This window comes from Esox lucius, chromosome 2 (genome assembly GCF_011004845.1).
Source record: "Esox lucius isolate fEsoLuc1 chromosome 2, fEsoLuc1.pri, whole genome shotgun sequence".
Lineage (NCBI taxonomy): Eukaryota > Metazoa > Chordata > Actinopteri > Esociformes > Esocidae > Esox > Esox lucius.
This window is the reverse complement of record NC_047570.1, coordinates 12478815-12496447: the sequence shown is the minus strand read 5'-3', so window position 1 is coordinate 12496447 and position 17633 is coordinate 12478815. Positions and strand designations below refer to the sequence as shown.

General features: G+C 42.9%; 1 protein-coding gene across 4 annotated transcripts in view; it reads right to left on the bottom strand.

Annotated features, from left to right (window-relative positions):
• The window catches only part of apba2b (amyloid beta (A4) precursor protein-binding, family A, member 2b), an 81139-nt gene that overhangs the window by 47494 nt on the left and 16012 nt on the right, over positions 1 to 17633 (bottom strand). For 3 of the 4 annotated variants that reach the window (XM_010904851.3, XM_010904854.4, XM_010904853.4), the window contains exon 2: positions 11704 to 11749. The gene's annotated coding sequence lies outside the window, so the exon portion shown is untranslated. Of the gene's footprint in view, positions 1 to 11703; positions 11750 to 12070; positions 12095 to 17633 lie in introns of those variants that run through there. The other variant, XM_010904852.5, reaches the window with a different exon arrangement.

Below are 17633 nucleotides of genomic sequence, written 5' to 3'. Positions count from 1 at the left end.
CAAGGTGTGAGACAGGGAAGAGAGAGACAGTAGCCCTCTGGAGAATACATAGTTCAAGGCGACCATAAAAAAGACACCTGTTAACACACTGAGTTGTTGCCAATTAGCGAACGCTAAGAAATGAAAGAAGACAGATCTGCTAGGTGAATGTTACATCTCATTTACATACACTACCAGCTGTCAATCTGTTCTGTCATTTGATCAAATTGGTATGAATGCAACCGAATAGCAACACATGTTTGACTAGATGGCCACTATAGTTTCTTCTTTGTACATGATGTATATTTGTTCAGAATGAGCTACAGCATTCACATGAAGACTGGAGTTAGAATGAGAGACAAGATTGACAGGGCTGAGGAAAATAATGCTAATAATATTCATGGAAAGTAGTGATGTTCATTTTATTCGATGTCACTGCAATACACCGTGATATGAGTAAATGTTCCCTTATCAAACCCACAGCCACAGAAGTAACGATTGTGTCCACTAATGCAATTTGGTAACAGCCAGTCACACATGAAATAACTACTGACTTCGGCCACTGACTGTCTCCCCATTGAAAGCTAGGGTTGAATAATTCATCAGCCTTCATATCATACACACACACACACAAGCACGCACACGCACACGCACACGCACAGCCTATATGCGCAGACATAGACACCACCACAAACAAACTCAGAGATAAGAATATCTACATATACACAATCTCGCTGACACACACACACAAACACACGCATACACACCCTTTCGTGGCCCTACCTGTTATCCCTGGCCATTAGAAAGGCTGGGTCTGATCATTCATCATCCAGGAGAATGGCCCATTCCAGTACAACCCAGGAAACATGGAGGACAGGGAGTCTATAATCAGCCCAGGCAATGGTCATCCGTGTGTCTGTGTGTGTGTGTGTGCCAGTCTCCATTTGGATTTGGATTCTCGTGAATGTGTGTGTATGCACGTTAGTGTGTACAGCATCAGTATTTCGGCTTCCTGGGTGTGGCCTGTTTGCTGAAGATATCGATCCGATCAGAGGAACCTATGGCCCAAATGTGTGTGTGTGTGCAGGTGCACATAACTCCTTACAATGTGTCAGGTTCTAAAGGATGTGTCATCGCTCCCCTCCCAGCATCCTTCATGCTTTAGTGCGCCCAGGGGACAGAGCGTGACGCAAAGTCAGGCAGGCTGGGAGCTGCTTCCCCATCTCTAGAGGAGCAGGGAAGCATGTTCTTTCTCCGCGTTCGCCCGGCAACAGCCAGCAAGCAAAACAGAGCACAGCCGAACGGCTCACATAGACCGCAAGCCACTCTAACGCAGTGGAAGACCAGACAGAGAATGCAATAAGCAGGATGTAATGTCTCTTTACTCACCCGGTAACTAACACACAGTTATGGTAATGACTTTAGAGAATCCTTTAAAACAGCAGAATCTGAAGAATACAAGGGGAGACAGTAAGCATCGCAGCAAACACCGCTCGGCAGCACTGGCACTCCCGGTACCAATAATGTATGATTCCAAGCTATTTTAAGAAAGCAGCCGTGGTTTACTAAGCTACGTTCTTCTGGGACCTCTCCATCACTCCCCACAAGCTGTGCTAGTTGGAACTCTTATAAGAATTCATTCAACAGGACCCGTATTCCTGAGTAAAAGGTGTGCTACTCCATGTTTAGGACGCCCACTCAATGCTGTGTCCTGTGTTTTGATGTACTCGGCAGACTCCGGGGGCCTGGCCTAGACATTCCACTACTTGCCTTCCTGCAGGCTGCTAGCAGTAGGGCTCTCTGATGGCTGATCCCAGAACTGTCGTTGTGCATTAGCATCGGTCAACATCCCAATATAGCCAGTGTTTACTAGACTGCACTATAACGGCAACCTGCAGACGTGGAGGCCCAGTGAAGAAGGGCTAAAGACAACAATGAGAAATGAAGCCAAGATGGCAGAGGACAGGGTGAATGAAGACAAGTAGGTCACCAGACTGTCATTATGGTGTTTAGTCAAGCAGTGTCCAATGAATACAACAAATTATAGAGACACCGTTTTTTGTCTTCTACCTGCTCACAATGAGCTCAATCTGTCAATATGCGGACGCTCAATAACGTACAAACCAAAAGACATGGAAACAGATGGGAGAAGAGAGACGTATCTATGAGAGACAGATATCTCAAGGCTTCGCATCTCTGCCATCCGTTTCAGAGGCACAGCTCAATCTCTGGCTTCTCTCTGCGCTGCTGCTGTTGCTGTTGTCACCAGTTTGGAGGGATTTCTGCATGAAAGGTTCGACGTGTTTCCTAGGGAAGCCTGCGTTTCAATCTCCCACCATTGTCTTTAAAACAAAACATCTACTCTGAGATTCACGGCATATCAAATTGGCTGAGTCGTACATCTTGGGATAAAACGCAGGAAAGATTACAGGACAAAACGGAGTGAGGGAAGGTAAAACAAGGTGCAATGATGAATGAGGCGGGAAACAGGGAGTGGCAGAAACAGTGCATAATCAGGAGAGATGGCGGCGGGCTCCCATTCCACAGCCACTTCAAGGCATGACATCAAATCGGGTGCGTGCGTTTGTCCCGTAAAGATGGGAGTAATGCAAGGCGCTACACAGTCCCTGGTCGCAACATTCAGGCCACTGGTTAGACACACTGCACCACGGATCTGCCTCTGATCCCATGATGATTCTAGAGGCCTGGACGGATGGATTACTGGGCTCTGATTACAATCCCCTTACATCACAAAGCTCTGCAGATCCGTGCAGTCTGCCTCTGTAAACCCAACCTCCCATATGGGCATGCATGTCATGCAATCACCAAATATGCCACACATCCCAACAATACAGTATGTTGATATTACAAGCTTTTTTAAAAAAAAAAATCACTTTGGTACCAAACAATGATAATGTTTCACAACTCTTAATAAAAAAAACACAACTGATCATCAAAAAAGCTATTGTTTCAAAATACATTTCATTTGACATTCAATGAGTACAAGATCAAACATCAATGTGTCATCTGAAAGGACATGGTCCACATTGAAATATGATATGTTCATATTATTGTAATAATAATAATTATCATACTTGATTTCAACAAGGAACACAGACTGAGACCAATGTATCTTTGCCTGGGCCCCGCATATACATGTTTACAGATACAGATTAGGTACATTGATTTAAAAAAGCAGATTGTCACATTTACACCTAGGTTATTCCCCTGATAGCACAAGAACATGCATTACCCAAAACAGTTACAAGCAACACATACAGAAATCCTCCAATAAATGTTTAAAATGGGCAGTGGGGGAAGAGTACCAAGTTTAGGTTTGGTCTGTAGGCTATTCCATAAACGTAACAGGAAAAAGAATTCATAGCCAATTCTGTGGAGATCGCGGGCCCCTATAAAATACATGCATAACTTTTGATGGGTTTTTCTTCTTAAAATACCTTTTACTATCACTGCTCATTGTTCTTCATTGATCATGGATTTGTATGTGACCCCCAACCTCGGTCTTAACAGTATAGTGCCTTAACAACTGAGCCACCACAGACCATTGCATTCCCTATGAACAATAAAATAGTATCAAATACAGGACATGATTGCCATCCTTAGGAGTAAACACAACTGGTAGAGGTAAACATATAAAATAGGTTGTGACCACTGGTAATGTCTTTCAACAAAGACCAGGGACTGGGACAAAACTCCAAACTGAGCTGCTGTGAACCATCACAAGTACTTCTCTGTTGATAAAGCAGGCTCGCACCTGACCAAAACCTGACACAATGTTGGCACAATATCAATGAAATTGTGTGAGATAATGTTAGGGTCCACCATTCAGAGGAGATTCAGGAATGGTTTTGGGCCAATCCCCAATTCCTGACCCTAGACCTGCCCCATAATCTCCTTTTCATCATGGAGGTGGAAGGTCTATGACAGCCATCCCCATGAGCAGGTCACACTCCTTAGGCCCACAGATAAGCCATGTCATGACATCACTGGTGACCAATATCCGGTTTGAATTGACCACGCCAAAGGACTGTCCCGGAGTGCATAAAAAAATAGGTTTTCATTGTGAAGTGAACAAGATCCCTTGGCCAAACTCCAAAGACAGAATCAACACAAATTTGTGTAGTGTGAGCAAAAAATTGCCATTTATTTCATTTCTTACTGATGGAATTTGTTCCATTTCATTACAGAAAATACTCTTGTTGCAATAAAAGCCAGGTTTTTTGAATCAATGATTTTAGAAGATGTCTTCATTGATCACACTTTTGTGAGATCAAGGGACTAAGTAAAACTGTAAAAAGGGAAGCAGGGGCACTTTCTTCTGTATTTTGGTGAACACTAGTTTAGAAACAGCTAGGAGACACCATGAACAGCTGTGTTTTTCAGCTGAATCTAATTGGCATGTAGCCGGCTGCAGTTAACAGGTAAAATGGTTTGAGCCAAACATTTATGTTAGTGTATATAAACCCTGTATTTATTCAAGCAAACAAAGACATTCTGTACATTAATGTACATACACTAGAAAAGCCCCTCAGCATCGCTGCTCCCATTAGTGCCTGCAGACTGCAGTCAGACTATACTGTAGCTGTCCCTGCCTCAACAGAAAAACACATGTGATTTGCATGGTCTGAAATATTAAATTATCCTCCGGTTAGTTCTCGCTTCTCCCAGAGGAGCTAATTCATTTAGAGACAACATTTCTGTCCTCGGCGAGACTAAATGATGTAAATGACTATAAACAAAAGGACAAGTAATGCAGCACAGAAATAGATACACTTATAATCATGCACACAAACAGATGTTTTACGATCCTTGCAACAACTATCCCCAACAATGATCCCCATTCAAAATGCAATTTTTCTGTGACGCCTCAACCTACTATAAAGCACTTGCAAGATAACATATTCCTTGTTTACTACCCTTTAAAGGGATTTTTTGTCCCGACAAGGACAGTAAAACTAGTGGACATACAAACACCCACACACCAATTGACGCGTACTACTCGCACACATACACGTCACGTTACAAAGCGCAGTAAAATCTCTCCTTTGAAAAACTGACAACGACAAGGGGCCGTATTCAATAGGTCTATTCGTCCTTGGAGTGGTCCTAGATAAAATTCCTCTGGAAAATGGGAGGTATTTCTTCTCTGTTCAACAGCTCACACAACAGACATACTTAAGCACTTTCTTCACACACCTCACAGGGATTTCTATTGTTTGGGAGAAACATATCATCTGGTAGGCGTAGCTGGAAAAACATCTTTTGTCACTTGTGCTATGGTTTTGGAAGATTCAAATAGCCCAATGTCAATGTCAGCCATCGCCCCAGAGTGAATCAAGCTTTTAATCATGATATGTAAGGCACTGTTTCAGCAGATACGAGAGACTGCACAAACAAATTAATCTGACGCCAAATGCAGTCATCCCAAAAGGTGTCTAATATGGAATGGGTCACATAACAGGCTTGCAATTCCTGTACACTAATCAGTGACATGCAGACGGACATTGTCTATGTTTGAGGAGATTATCGGCCTGCAGAAGAAGAAACAGAGAGTGGGCAGGCAGGCAGGAGTCCTGTCTATCTGACTGAAAAACAGCATTCTGGAAGGCCACAACACAGACAATTCCTCTACCACCATGGCTACAGCAAGCAACCTCTTATTCTCCGCCACTACGCTAATCCTCTTTAGCGCTCAATCAATCATGGGCTTTTGGGCTATAAGGGAGTGGAAATATGGAATGGGGAGTGTGAAAAAGATTTACAGCAACAGAAACATGATGTTCATCAATAAGTCATTGGTGATGTCATCCACCAACCCTCTCTCTCTATGTCTCTCGGCCTGGCCGTCTCCTGTCACTCAGAATGGGACTGGGACAGATGCCTATGGCACTTCCGGACAGAACCACCCGTGCTTTTAATGCAGATGCATGCACAAATGCAAGTTAAAATGACCATGCAAAGAAGAAACCATACATAAACAAGATCCAGAAATGCTGCTGGGTTCACTTAGCTGGAGCTCATTTAAGATGGAATGAGGAGATGTGGGAAACTGTCCTGTGGTCTGGCAAATCAAATGTTTTAATTATTTTTAGGAATCACAGACGTTGCGTCCTCCAGATTAAAGAGGGACCATCCGGTTTGTTATCAGCGCACAGTTCAAAAGCCAACATCCATGATGGTATGGGGTTGCATTAATGCACATTGCATGGGTGACTTGCACATCTGTGAATGCTGAACAATATTTACAGGTTTGGAGCAACATATGCTGCCATCCAGACAACATTGTTTTCAGGGAAGGCCTTGCTTATTTCACCAAGACAATTCCAAACCATATTCTCCACATATTACAACAGCATGGCTCTGTAGTAAAAGTGTGTGCTAATTAAACTGGACCCATTTAAAACATTTGCCACTTTATGAAATGAAAAATATGACAAAGAACCCGAACTGATGAGCAGCTGAAATCCTATATCAAGCAAGAATGAGAAAATGTTTCTCTTTCAAAACCACAGAGATCTCCAAGGTTCCCAAATGCATACAGATTATTGTTAAAACAAGAGGAGATGCAACACAGTAATAAACATGTCCCTGTCCCAACTTTTATGAAACATGTTGCTGGCATGAAAAAACAACAAAATGTCTCTGGTTCAAGACCAAAAAAATCTTTGATTTGCAAATCATTTCATTCTGTTTATACACAGCGTTACCAACTTATTTGGAAACAGGGTTGTATATTCATGTGTTGGTCACTTATGCCCAAAAGGAACACATTTAATTGGATATCATATAATTACCTAGTCAGGTATTGCATAGTCAGTGTCACTCACCAGAATATAACATAATTAATCATCAATTATTATACAGCAAGAGGGACCAATCCTATTATATCAAGTACTGTACTCATATACCATAATGTTAAACAACATTCACATTTAGTTCTTCAATCATGAATCTCTTAAATCTAGAAATAATTTTGTATTGTAAGTACCTCCACATTTTCAGGCCAGGCTTATTCAACAGCCAAAATACAGAATACTTCAACACTAGATAGATCCATTGAAGTAAACAATTTATTGAAAATGTCCAATAATGTGCGTAATCCATTAATGTTTCATGATTTTATCATAATTACTAAATCTGTTTCGAAATGATTCAGAGAATTTGCATTTAGAAAACAGAACATGTATTTAGAAGTTTATTTACTATAAACTAAGGTAGACTCTGCTTATACACCTATCAGTCATAACATTATGACCACTGAAAGGTGAAGTGAATAACACTGATAATCTCGTTATCATGGCACCTGTCAGTGGGTGGGATATATTAGGCAGCAAATGAACATTCTGCCCTCAAAGTTGATGTGTTAGAAGCAGGAAAAATGGGCAAGTGTAAGGATCTGAGTGAATTTGACAGGGGCCAAATTGTGATGGATAGAAGCCTGGGTCAGAGCATCTTCAAAACTGCAGCCCTTCATGTGGATGTTACTTTGACACATACCAACTACCTGAGCATTGTTGGAGACCATGTGCCCCCTTTAATGGCAACAGTATTCCTTGATGGCATTGGCCTCTTTCAGCAGGATAATGCACCCTGCCAGAAAGCAAAAATGTTTCAGGAATAGTTTGAGGAACACAACTAGTGTTGACTTGGCCTCCAAATTCCCCAGATCTCAATCCAATCAAGCATCTGTGGGATGTGCTGGATAAACAAGTTCGATCCATGGAGGCCCCACCTCGCAACTTATAGGTTTTAAAGGATCTGCTTCTAACATCTTGGTGCCAGATACCACAGCACAGCTTCAGAGGTCTAGTGGAGTCCATGCCTCAACAGGCCAGGGCTGTTTTGGCAGCAAAAGGGGGACCTACACAATATTAGGCAGGTGGTCATAATGTTATGGCTGATCAGTGTATATTGCAATGACCACTGTTACACCACTATGAAAACCTCCCATACAATACAAACACAAGCTGGGCTACATAACGTTTATTAACGGAATTAAAGTGTACTCAGCCCCGCTGCCCTATGCAGAAAGTTGTTGTTAATATAGCACTGAAGGGGCAGTTATGTCTTCATTCAGGTTGAACATTTGTTTGTCTGGAAAAAATAATGCATGGTAATTTGGGAACAACTTGTCCAGGAGAGGATGATTTGGGATCATGCTTTGGTTGTCCAACAGAAGATGATTTGGGATCAAACTTCGGTTTTCCAACAGGTAACAAATTCCACAAAAACATAACAGCCACCCCCGTGATTGGTAATACACAAGGATAATTATGTAGTTGAAATAGTAAACTGCTTCCCACATTGTAAACAGGCTCTATTCACCATCATTTGGAGGTTGGTGGTGGAGGAAAGGTCATTGGTAATAGGATAACTTTTCCTGATTATTTTGTTCATGGTCTAATTCTCCTGAAGTGATAATGCACAAGAGGCTATAGGGTATGTCATTACCACTGGCAAGACTAGGGATGTTGTGAGCCACGAAGCAGAACCAAACTGGCAAACCAGTGTTCTTTCAAGGGCGTGTTAATAGAAAACTAAGGCGTCTTCACATTCTGTAATTGTTCATCCTAAATCCTCGCTCCTTCATATTCACACCTCCCTGACATGGAAACGATGAAGTGATAGATGTCAATGAATTAGTAGGCTAGTGGAATGGTTTATCCCCAGCAGCTGACACTGAGGAACCTCATTTGGGTTCTACAGACTTTTTTTGTTGCACTTTGTTTGTTTGTTTGTTGTTTGTTTTGGGATCCAACCAAGGATGACACATGGAAACATTTATATTAAACTTAGTACTGACACACATATCTTATTTGTCTTTTAATACTAATGGCATGTTTGTGTGTTTTCACTCTTTTGCTGTCATAGACTGTCTTTATCAAAAGGAGGCCAGAGAAGTTGAGGACCTTATAAAACCCATTAGTGATACTGAACTAGGTTGTGAAAATGTTGTGGCAGCTCCTTGACCATCTGAAAGCAGAGCCAAAACAATATTTTACGGTCATAGTTTGTCACCTCTTTCCATAGTATTCTTGAATCCATTTCCAATTTGATTAAATTAAAATAATATATTCCCACTGCATGCTGTTTCCTCTTCCCTGCTCTGACAGTAACCTGACAGTACACATCAACACGGTGCTTCCTGTTCCTGTACCAAACAACAAATCCATTGTGGTACTACCTGCCTCAAATTAATAGTCAGCAAACATCTAGACTTCAGATGAGATGTTTTCTATCGACAGACTAATGCTTACACATTCTCCATGAATAGATTATAACTGACACATTCTCCATGAATAGATTATAGCTGACACATTCTCCATGAATAGATTATAACTGACACATTCTCCATTGACAGTGTAACGCTTACACATTCTCCATTAAAAAATTATAACTGACACATTCTCCATGGACAGACTTCAGCTGTCACATTCTCCATTGACAGACTACAACTGAAACACTCTTTGATGACAGACTACAGCTGACACATTCTCGGTCAACAGACAAACACTAACACGTTCTTTATCGACAAACTACAGCTGACATGTTGTCAGTCAACAAACACTGACACATTCTTGGTCAACAGACAAACACTGACACATACTCAGTCGAGAGACTTCAGCTGACACGTTCTCCGTCGACAGACAACAGCTGACACGTTCTCCGTCAACAGACTACAGCTGACACGTTCTCTGTTGACAGACTACAGCTGACACGTTCTCCGTCGACAGACAACAGCTGACACGTTCTCCGTCGACAGACAACAGCTGACACGTTCTCCGTCAACAGACTACAGCTGACACGTTCTCTGTTGACAGACTACAGCTGACATGTTCTCCGTCGACAGACAACAGCTGACACGTTCTCCGTCAACAGACTACAGCTGACACGTTCTCCGTCGACAGACTACAGCTGACACGTTCTCCGTCAACCGACTACAGCTGACACGTTCTCTGTTGACAGACTACAGCTGACACGTTCTCTGTTGACAGACTACAGCTGACACGTTCTCCGTCGACAGACAACAGCTGACACGTTCTCCGTCGACAGACTACAGCTGACACGTTCTCTGTTGACAGACTACAGCTGACACGTTCTCCGTCGACAGACTACAGCTGAGACGTTCTCCGTCGACAGATTTCAGCTGACACGTTCTCCGTCGACAGACTTCAGCTGACAATCTCTGTTGACAGACTAGCAGTGACATGTTCTCTGTCAAACTGCTTGCGCAGTTTTCTTAATGCAAATTTGTTTAATGATGCAACAATGTTATACTGTTATCGACCTACACACACCATGAGATACAGGAATGATGACTGAATATTTGATTGTCTGAATGCCAGACTGAAGGTTGCCTGATTCCCAGGTCCTTCCTACACCTGCTGTGGACTGACCAGCATACTCTTGGCTGGCATCTAAATCCTCTTCTCTAAATAATGGACCTGTTGCTCCTTCATCTCAAAGGATGGCTCTGAATAAATATTCCAACTGATATGAATAAGTGATGAGGAGAGGGCTGCCTATGAGAGGTTCACAGCATTTTGGGTTGCTCATCTGTTGTTTTTCCGCCCAGTAACGTCTTCAAAGACTTCTCCCACGATGCCTCCCCCTCTTTCTACTCCTCCCTGACTGTCTGATCACAGAGCATTCTCCTCCACCCCTCCCTCACACGGTTCTTTCGTGTTAAGATCAGACTTTTCTACAGAGAGCTTGGGTCGCTTGGGGAGTCCCCTAGGCCCAGAGGTTGCCCTGTCGCTGACCTAGAGGACTGTCTCACAACAGCAACATAAAACATAAAAAGCAGTAAGACCACAGGACAGCAATGAGCCTTGAAACGTGAAAGACTACGGAGTACCGCGATGCCTTAAAAGACTACTGACTACTGAAGAGCTTTACAGAAATTCGGAGGATGATTAACCAAGATGGCGGCGCGTGTACATCGCGAGGCTCAGCGTCTACCCAGTTTTTGCATATTAGCAGTAATTATTAAAGGTTCTTAGCTTATTCAGTCAGTACAGCCTAGCACACACTCTGACACAGAGTGACAAGAACTCCTGGACATTGGAGGACAATGCACAGAAAGAGTTTGTCAACCTCCAACTTCCACCGTGGCCTCTCTCTGCAACTGGACTCTGGACTTCCTAACCAACAGACCCCAGTCTGTCAGGTTAGACACCTTCACCTCCTCCACCCTGATCCTGAACACTGGTGTTCCATAAGGCTGTGTGCTGAGCCCCCTCCTGTACTCCCTCTTAACCCACAACTGCGTTCCTGTACACAGTTCCAAATATGCTGCCCTCTTCTATTTGCACTACTGGCTAGATGCTAAGTGTATTTTGTTGTACTTGTTCAATGACAATAAAGTTGAATCTATTCTAATCTAAGGATCTCTGAAGACTACTGAGAAGCTTTACAGGACTACCGAGGAGCTCTAAAGACTACTGAGGAGCTTTACAGGACTACCGAGGAGCTCTAAAGACTACTGAGGAGCTTTTAGTGGAGCTTTACACCACTGTAATCGGTCATCTTACACTGAACACATCCAATGACAGGACACTGATGTTTGAAATGCATGCATTGTACTTGACATGGTACAGCTTGGCCCAAAATGTACACCTATGAAGCCTGGTTATTTGGGACAAAACAGAACCTTGAGAACCTTGAGACAGGACAAACAACAAAAGAGGCAGAAATCCTCACCAATAGTTGTAGTTTGGTGGATGATGCAATCTATTTCCTGGCGTACCTGAAACAAAGAGAGCACAAGGCTGAGCATCAAACAGAGTATATCAATATAGACAAGAGACAACAGGTTCAGCTCAGACAGCAAACCACTGATGTAACCCCTCCAATCCCTCCCCATCCCATAATGTCATCTGACTTCTGGGGCAAAACAACATCCTCGCTGCACCACTCCCAGCTACATTTCCAAATCCGTTTTCAAGAAGCACGGCACAAATAAACACATTCCACAGGGGTGCAAGAAGCCAAAACCTCCACACTTCCTAAACAAGAAAGCTAGACCAATGAGCACGTCTCTACTATGGGAAGATCTCAATTTGCATACTCTCTCGTCGTGTCATTCTCCAAACCAGTTCCATGTGAAAGCCAGAGGTCCCTTCCTTCTGCCCTACTACCATGGGTACTGAGGAGACGAGGAGAGGACGTGAGCAGAATGCAGTGTAGATCTCCCCTATGTGATGGATAGACAGCAGCACCCAACAGCTCTTGCTCTCAGGGTGCTTCCTGTCACAGCTGATCACAACCGCATGCCAGTACACTCAACAAAGAACACTTTGAGCTTCTTTGTGTGGCACGCTGAAAGGAACTGGTCGGTCGTTAGATTGGCAACTAACCCGAGTGCTGAACACATTTAAGAGAGACAGAATAAAACAAATGTTCGGTTTAGCGTGGTGTGATTACTGAGCATGGCTAACAAAGATCCCCGATCATTAAGTAGCTTTATTCTGCCGGCATCATAACGGGGGTAGTAGGGAAGTCGGGAGGCAGAACAGGAAGAGGATGCTGCGTACCGTTCTCTATCGCACACACACAGACATAGCTTTCTCTTTCAGAAACACACATCTCTCAGGCCAGATGTTTTCTCAACGATAAGCAGTGTGTTGACACATCCTTCCAACCCTCAAGGTGGCAGGTGGCACTGGAAGTGATTTCAACATGTTATAGTAACAGAGACCAATTTGGACAGTGGCTGGATAACTCCTTCCCTTTAGTCCCATTGACACATTTCCTAAATGTCCCTTTACGGAGGGCTCTGGACAAACCCATCAATTTTGACTACCAATCAGATAGAACATGTCTGTATCTAGGACCAATCAGATAAAACATGTTGGTTTCTAGGACCAATTAGTTAGAACATGTCGGTGTATAGGACCAATCAGAGTGAACATGTCGGCTTCTGGAATAAATCTGATGTTTCTCTCATTTCTGCAAATGGGGAATACTCAGGGGGCTGTTTAGATCCCAATCCCTCAAGGAAATGAATATCAGAGGCTGTAGAGTAGCGTTTGGGTTGGAGTAAGGAGCTTCTTTTGCCAGGAAATTTATACGCACCAACCTCGCTGAAGAGATAGACACTTTACATATCCCAGGGCTAATCCTAGTGTGAGACCATTGCAATGAAGTAACCTCTCCTAACCGTGTCCACTTCATTTCAAGGTTCCAACAAACACCAAAGAAATGCTGCTACTCTAGCTTGTCCCTGTTAGTCATCAATCACACCACCAGGACTAACAGGACTGATTTATATCGGAGTTCAGCCTGGATTCCTGGGTCTCAGTGTTGATATCAGTCAGTGTTCAGCCTGGGTTCTTGGGTCAGTGTTGATATCAGTCAGTGTTCAGCCTGGGTTCCTGGGTCTCATTGTTGATACCTGTCAGATTTGCCCCGGGTTCTCAATGTGAACTGACAGAAATGTGTTCTGTCTGGGATCTGTGCATTTACCTGGGGTACAGTAGGATAACGGAAAGACTTACTGCATTCTTACAAGTGACTTCCTCCATCTGTGGCTAAGCCCAGTCTCAGCCTAGGTGGAAACAGGGCCGATTCCCTTGAAATCCTGACAAACGGCTGGAGTCAAAGCCTGCAGTGTCGGCCCAGAGCTCAGTGGGTGTAAATCTTCCAACATCCGCACTGTCAATAAAGGCTTCCTCCACCTTCAGGTTCCACTCCACAATGGCTGTGAATGCACAGGCAGGCCAACGTTTTGTCTTAACTGATGGATCGTGTGACCATCAGATTAGTTCAGAAAATGAGCTGTTGTGAAAGGATTGGTCAGAAGACTAATTCATGGAAAAATAGTTATCTGTCTGTGTAAATGCAGCCCCTATTCAGTCTTACAATAATAATAATAACCGGTCTGTCAGGAGACATAGACAGGAGGGATGACTAGGCGAGTGGAGAGAAAAGGGATATCGAAAGCCTGTTGACAGCATGGGCAGCTTAGCATCACTCAACAAGCATGTGGGATATGCCACGATTCAGCTCATTTAACATATCTATTTAAGTGTGCTAGAGTGGTCTAGTGGTCTATGCCGCTACATCTGGTATTCGTGTACTGCTGCAGTATGGGTACAAATCCAGTCCACTTCTCTTTCAATAGACTAAACGCGTCCTATTGCTTTGCACACTATCTCTGTAAACCCAGCATGAATGGCTGAAACTGATATCAAAATATCAATTATAGTTATTCCGTCAACACATGCTGATTCATGAAAACTGAAATGACATTCTTGGAGGTATACTACAAAAATGTCCAAAGTGCATCTGGAAGGGGATGCTCACCTATTTTCTATGACTTCTTGTAAGTCATTCTATACTTGTAGAAGACAGGCCAAGTTCTTGAGATTCAGGCCAAGTTTTGTTAAACAAAAACATGTCTGTCACATTGGCATGGTCACAGCAATGGACAACTCCAATTCCATATGAAAAAGGATAAAAACCACATTGGGACTATTTCGGTGTACTACAAATCCATGCTTAATGATGTGGTTTACAACAACGGAAATATTCAAAAAATGATTAAGAGGAGAGTAGACATAAAATCTAATGAGTGTAGAGACATAAGATACTGGACCTGAATATAAGGCGTTACAAGTGTTTTGAATCAATTTAAAACATATTTTCATCTAGCAGTGTAGTATTTATTTCAAGTAACAAAGTGAAAGCACAATAAGCACAGAGTTAATATAAGGCCACAAGTAAAATAAATGGTGAACTTCCTCTTTAGGTGCTTAGCAGAGTAAAAGGATTGTCCATAACAGAGTTGAGGATTTAATCTTAAATCAGCCAGAAAGGGGGATTGAAAGCCAGAGAGGGACAACTGAAAGCATACTTATGGATGTGTCAATGCATAACATGATTGAAGTGTTGCTAATGCTAGACCCGCTTACTTTTCCACCACAAAACACAAGCAAAAGGCAAAGAATTAAAGAACCAGCTCTTAAACTTATAGTACCATTTTACTATTGAATGTTCAATGGTTCTTCATAAAACTATATTTAAAAATAATAATTTAATTATAATAAAAGTTCACAAATCTTATCACAGTAAAGCATTTTTTCTTCTTTTGGCCATAAAAAAAAAGAAAGAAAAGGTATTGGTTTTACATTTAGAAACACTTTTTATACATAGTCCCCTGTATTTTAGAAGACCAGAAATTTTTTGAATTTTGGCAAATCGTATTTCTTCATGTGTTCCATATTCTTCATGTGTCCTATATCAAGGCGGCAATCTGGACTGCCTACTTATACCTTCCTAATAATCAGTTTAGCTGTTATACCCAAACAGAACCTAAAATATCTGCTTGCTTTATCTGGAACATCTGTAAAAAACTCTGCCGGAGTCTGACAGACTTTTCACAACCTTAGAAACCGAAAACATCTGATTTTCAAAGACAGTCTCTTCAACATAACTTCCCTTTCCTCTGAGAACAAGCTGTGGAAAACTGCACTCAGGAGTTTCTTACATTTTTGGCCAAAATGTGGTTGATAACAGCACACACGTAAATAACTGTGTCCATGATCACGATCAAGGATATCACTACAAAAAATTGAAATGTGCTGTAATGCTCAGTAGAACCGCAGATGAGCTTGCAACACACAAACAGCTGATCTTCCACCAAACAATGCCCACATGTTCCATCTGAGGGCTGAACAGTGCTTTTGAACAGCTACTACACAGTTCAGTGTGACTCACCCTCCCAGGGGAAGATACAGTTTTGCAGAAAGAGACCCAAAGAGAAAGCAACTAACTGTGCTTGTTACTGAGAACACACTGCCAGTTATGAAGCAGAGCCGAATCTATTATCACCTAATCTCCAGGCATTAGGAGCTGGCACTCTGTGGTGACTGCGGTGTGTCCCGCGCTTGAGCACACAGCACACGAACAACACAAGAGCACGGACGCTGACAAAGACACATTTACACCTTCTTTCCAGTCCCTCTCAGCCAGGCACGGACGCTGACAAAGACACATTTACACCTTCTTTCCAGTTCCTCTCAGCCAGGTCATCACATTGTCCTCCGGTTGGTCCCAGAGGTCCCACTCACACTGCAGAACACTGATACTAAGGTCTGCCGCCTGAGAGCTTTGCAGGCCAACCCATGATGTTGATGGTAGTACACTTAAAGCTGCTACTACTCACAGTACATCTGCACACTATTATCAAACAATACAGCCAATTACAGAACATTATGGCGAGATATGACAAATAAAATACTGTGTGCAAATTTTAAACATATAGTATCAGTAAGCCCGTTTAATTAGAATATTTGACCTCAGGCAAGAAAAATAAGAACCATACCTAGTGGCCCTGCATGCAGAATAAACACTCTTTAACAACAGTAAAACACGTGGTACCTTATGAATAATGCAATGCCCCCTTGGTCCTTTTTGAGGTATAGCGCGTGACTAATGAATTTCAGTGGGTTACCAGGCCGTTCTCTCTAGACAGGCTCCCTGCTGCCCACAGTTCTCCCTGTCCTGCTGGGCCATCATAGTGCCACCTGAGTCCCTGCGGGTCAGTTCCAGAGTCTTCCATTCCCCTTCTCTCCTGTTTGGCTTGACTGTATTGTTTCTTTGTGTATTTACTATTCTGTGTAGGAGCTTTACTAAATGAACACATGATTGTTGTTATTACTAACATCGTGCCTCTTGGGCCAATCAGCATAAAACTGAAATACTGGACCTCTACGGCATGCCGCTTTAGGACGGCATTATTGCGTGTGACACACATTTACATTAACGGCTGTAGAGGCCCCCTTGGGCCAATCATGTTATTTTTCTAAATGCCAAATCTCTATAGCAAGACAAATCATTCACCCAAGTTTCATCAAAAGTGGCCGCAGGATAGTCTGAGATGTGTTTGACCAACAGACAGGGACAGAGAGTCCCCGCTACAATTTCATCATGGGGACCAATAAGTGAATAAGTCCAGAAACAACCCCCCCCCCCCCGAATAAGGCCTGACTGAGTAACTACATCTCTACAGCTCAGTGTCTCGGTGACCTGAGCTGACCTGGTGATATCACCCACGTACGCAGGCATACACCCACACACACGTCCCCCAGAACACCACAGCAGGTGAGGCTCCAGAAGAAAATCCATTCCCATCGATCTCCTTTACCCCTCTCCCTTACAGCAGACATTTCATTTTAAAGGCTTGCATAAGCGTTTCCATGGCCACTTTACACCCCATCAAGCGTTTACAAGGTTGCCCATCGTTGTGATGCCGTGCCTGTATCCCAAAGCAATCACTGAACTCTCCTCTATATTGCGGACACACATTGGCACGGTGGGATAGGAAGTGAAGGGGTTTTGAGACAAGAACTATGATAAACCGATCAAAATAGTACACATTGACCTCCAGCTGAATTCACTCACAGCCACTGACTATAGATGACCAGGCTTCAGGACGCGGCATTTAACGTGCTATTTACACTAGGTTCACACAGCGCAATCCTGTCATTAAAAATCGTCTCATGACAGGATTAGCCCAGGGGTTCCAAAGAGGTAGGTACAATCGGCCAGCATTGTCCGTTTTAGGGGGTTGGAAATCAATATGTTTGCCTTGCCTCGTCGCGCTATAATTGAGGTAGAAGCCTAGAGAT